Below are 4,847 nucleotides of genomic sequence, written 5' to 3'. Positions count from 1 at the left end.
GTTTGAGACAGGGTCTTGCTAAGTTGTCCAGGCTAGGCTTAAACTTGAATTCTTCCTGCTTGTTTCCCAAGTAGCTGGGATTACAGGCCTGTGCCAAAACATACAGTTGCTCTTTTCAATAATTTTTAATTCTTAACTTCCTCTTGAAATTGCTTATTTCTAGAGTATAGACAGGAAATTGATCTTTATACCGGGGATTAAACTCAGGGACACTCAACCACTGAGCCAGATCCCCAGCCCTTTTTTTTTTTTTTTTTTTTTTTTTTTGCATTTTATTTAGAGACAGGTTCTCACTGCATTGCTTAGTGCCTTGCCATTGGTGAGGCTGGCTTTGAACTTTCGATCCTCCTTGTCTCAGCCTCCCAAGCTGCTGGGATTATAGCCGTGCACCACCACGCCCTGATAGATAATTGATTTTTATATATTGATCTTGTATCCCATAACCTTCCTGATCTTATTTGTTAGCTGTTTAATGAAGAATTGTTTAATGAAGTTCTTAGAATTTACTATATATAAGATCATGTCGTCTGTGACTATTGTTTTACTCCTTCCTTCCTAACAGGATGCCTTGTATTTATTTTTATTCGCCAAATGCCATACCCAAAATCTTCAATAAAAAGTTTAATGGAAGTGGTGAGAGGAAATATTCCTGTTTTAGTCCTTATCCTAGGGAAAAGCATCCAATCTTTCACATTAAGTGTGATAGTAACTATTAGCTTTTCTGGGATGGAAACTGAAGGGGCGTACTTCAATTCCTAATTGGATGGTACTTTTATCACTGGACCACATTTACTGCTTGCATTCATGGGCTAAATTCCACTTGTTTATGATATATAGTATTTTTTATATGTTGCTGGATTTTTTTCTTAGTATTTTATTTGTTAAGGTCTGTAAATAAGTCAAAAATAACACCTGGTATTTTGCCAGGGGAATGTGAGAGTTTGTAAACAAGTCTGGATGGTGCCTGGCAAAATGCCAGAGGGAGTGGTTTGAAAGGTAACAAAAGTGAGCCATTAAGTGTGAAGATTCCTTATTGGTTGACTGATGTATCTAGTTTATGCTAATTAAGATAAGCTGTGCAAAATGTATAAATAGCTCTGTTGTCCTACAATAAAGGGCTCCTATTCCTGCTGCATCAATCTACAGAAGTTATTCGTCACCCCCCGGTTATTTTGCTGCAGCTGGCCTGCGGCATTTATTGAGGATTTTTGTGCCTATATTCATACAAGTTATTGGTCTATAATTTTTTTCCTTATGAAATGTTTTTTTTTTGCCTGTTTTTTTGTTATAAAGATGATGGTAAAGTGAGATAATAAGTGTGCTGTCCTCTTCTGTTTTTTATTTTGCTTTGGTCTGGTTTGAGTTTTTATTGGAAAAAATTGCGAAGAATCATACTAATTCTTCTTTTAATAGTTAGTAGAATTTGACATAAAGCCGCTCAGTTGGCTTGGTTTTCTGGTTTTCTTTTGTGGGAATTATTTAATTTTGAATTCAACACTTTACTTGTTACAGATCTATTCAGATTTTCTATTTCTTTTTGAGTCAGTTTCAATGGCTTGTGTTTTCCTAGGTATTTTTCTATTTCTTCTAGTTCATTGCCATTTAACATTAATTTGTTATTGTTATTGCTTTTATGTCTCCTAGTATTTCAGATCCCTCAACAAAGATTTTGATTGCATACCTATATAAATGTTTTACCATATGCCACACAAACATGCATGCACACTCACACACATGTATACACATGTTCTGACAACACCCCTGTCAGAAAGTGAAGATTTAGCTATCTCAATTTGGAGAACACACTCCGATTTATTATAACTTTCGTATCATGGAAAATTTGTTAGAGCCAGCATATGCTTGGACAGTAACTGGTTGTTGTTTTTTTTTAAGCTGTAAGCTTGGTTAACTTCCAACATTATTTTCTATGTTCAATCTTTGTTACCTTCTGTGTGGTGTGGAATTTCTCATCTACAATTCTTGCAACAAAACAAAGAACTCATTTTTTTCTTTTTTTTTTTTGTTCATTTATTTATTTTTATTATTTTTGAGAAACTCTCAGAAGCAAACAGAAAGCTGGATAATTTGCTCCTAGGGATTGTAACTCTCCATTGGATGTTATGAAAACTGTCTTGTCTGAAGTCACATCTCTTACTATTATTTTATTGAACAATAATTATAGTACTTTAAAGGCTAAACCCACACAAGATTAACATATATGGCATAAATGTAAGCAGCCCATTCATTTGTTTTAAGTTATCCCTAAGAAGGGTTTATGTTCCTTCTAGACTTGCATAATCCAGTTGTCTAGAATCCTCCTTTGAAGGCAAAAGAATGACTTCCTTGCCTTTTCTTTTCATTGAAAGAACAAAGTGCATAGTTAACTTTTGCCAGGATGCAGATAGCATTGTTGTTTTTGAACATAGCATTGAACACTGAAGGACCATAAATCCAGTTACACAGCCAATTCTGTTCCTTTCATCACACAGGGACCCAGATGTTCTTAGCTGCCTCCCATTCTTCAGTTATGCTTTTGGCTCATCAACTGGGGTTCACACTATTCTCATATTCAGGTATAAAGGAGTCCCCTGGACAAAAGAAAACACAGCGTAAATATGAATTTTGCCTGTAAGTCTTTCCATTTTTGCTTTACTAAGACTTGTTCATTTTTAGTATACATTAAGCAACTGACTGATTAGAATTTGAGTTAAAAGTATCTGACTGTAGCTATCCACTTCCACTTAGATCCTTTCTTATCCAAATATAGGTACTATATATTTTGAGGAAACTTTCAAAGAGACTTCTCTTTGAGGGTTAAATTCTGTTTTGTTTTGTTGTGGCAATGTCTGTTGAAAAATATATGAGGGATTTCTTAATTCCTGCGTCTTCTCAATGACTTCTTCTTTATACTTGCTCTTTTGCCTTCCTACTTGATGAGATTTGACTTTCTGTCCCAGTATCTTTTTGCAGCCTTGATCTAGTTTTAGTGATAATCACCTTACTGGGGTGAAAGCCATTAGCCCTTTCCCACGGTACCCGTTCAACATGAATGATATAGTTTTTCTTGTAAGTCCGGGCTACTTTGCCAATCTGCTGACTTTTTTTATGATGCCCTCAGATGAGAACTTCACCATCCTTACAGATGGGCTTGAATGTCGCATGATTCCTCTGTCTCAGCTCTTTCCTGCAAAGGTGGGGAGGTGCTTGGGATGTCTTTTATGATTCTTGCTTTGGCCAGAAGTCACGAAGCCATTGAACTTCATTTCGACCACTGCCGCTGCAGGAAGAGTGGTAAAAAGAAATAACACTCCAAGGTTTTAGGGTTTGGGCTTTGTTTTCACTAGGAAAGAAAGAAATTTCAAAACACAGCATGGCACAGGAACATGAAGCTTCCTTGGGAAGTCCTGGGGGGAATTTGAGTAGAAGTAATCTGAAGTCGTTCCCCATAAGACCAGATCTCACAATTGTTTCTCAAAGTGGGTGATTTCAACTCTGCTACACACCAACTAAGCCCCTCTCCCTACTGGGCCATGAGTACCAGCCCTCAGACCAGAAAGCAGCACCAGGACCTCAGGCCCAGCCCTGTCACTCCATGGGGCACTCCTAGAAGTGATTTATATTTACCTTCTATTCCCTCCTCTTGCCTTGTAGGAAAGCATAGAACAAAAGCTGTGAACACAGGCTGTGAATGCCTCAACAAATAGGGCTAAAGGCAGCTGCAGGTCAAAGTGTGACTTTTTCCTATCAAACCTTACCTGTGAGCACAAGGTGGCTCGTCCTGGACTCTAGTTAGAGCCATACGTGAATTTGCATCCATGTATAAGGTCATGGCAGCAGATGCTCATCTCGGCAGCTCCAGGGAAATGATCTAAATGTAAAAGTGGTGATGGGACCCTGAGAATCATACATAGACAGACTAAGGGGATATTTTTTTAAAAGGAGGAGAAATTTGTGGGTCTGTCAATATCCGCACCAGGTAGAGAGTTGCCTCCTTTCCTGACTGTAGCTGTAAAGGTTCTATCAACACCTGGAGCATTTATGAAGCTTCTCTGTGAATGTGACACTCTTCCTGCATCAACATTACCGGCCAATTGTTGAGATGCAAATTCCGCCATATGGAAAAGGAATGAAGGAAGTGGTCTTGTCTCGTGCACACTTTCATGCCCATTTTTGAAGCCATAGCCTAACTCCATCCAAAATGTTCAGCTAAGAGAATGTTCACGGTGGAGTCTAAGGGAGTCCTTCTTGAAACTGAATCTGTGACAGATCGACAACTGCAGAGAGAACAGGAGGCCTCCAGGTTGACTTTTAGAGCAAAGTCTACTTCCACAGCAAGGAAAACCATTTCCTTCCTATAAGAGCTCTCCCCGTCACCTCTGTCCCCAAAGCACTTCCAAGTGAAATGCTCCCATTTGCCTGGATGAGAAAAACATCTCTAAATCCTCTAATACAGTTGTACAAATGTGATTTCCTCACTGGTGAATATCACATTTTTGTGGGTTCACAAAAAATAAAACTGCTTTTCCTTTTGGCTGAAAATGGCTTATGAAAAGGAAAGGCGGTTTTGGATTTGGGTGCTTTCTTTCCCAATCAGGACACGGGTTTTATTTTTTGGTGGTAAGAAACCACATCTGCGATACAGCCAGTTTTCACCTGTGACTAAAAGGGTTTCACACTAAATTTCCCACGGAGACAAGGAAAAGCCGGGTTTACCTGGTGAACTGGTAAAATGTTATCCTGGATTAAATTCACCCCATAAAACTGTCAGTCACAGAAGAGCTATCCCCAAGAGCCAGGAACCGCAAGAATATTAACCCTTTTGCAAAGAATAAGGTGAAAAGTTATCC

The 4,847-nt window shown here is 38.5% G+C and overlaps 1 pseudogene; it reads right to left on the bottom strand.

Moving 5' to 3' along the window:
• Nucleotides 1-2,753: 2,753 nt before the first annotated feature.
• Nucleotides 2,754-3,263, bottom strand: LOC113179922 (ribosomal protein uL24-like pseudogene; annotated as a pseudogene).
• Nucleotides 3,264-4,847: the final 1,584 nt, after the last annotated feature.

Source organism: Urocitellus parryii, chromosome 10, assembly GCF_045843805.1.
Source record: "Urocitellus parryii isolate mUroPar1 chromosome 10, mUroPar1.hap1, whole genome shotgun sequence".
Lineage (NCBI taxonomy): Eukaryota > Metazoa > Chordata > Mammalia > Rodentia > Sciuridae > Urocitellus > Urocitellus parryii.
The sequence above is the reverse complement of the archived record's forward strand: the minus strand, read 5'-3'. Positions and strand labels throughout refer to the sequence as shown.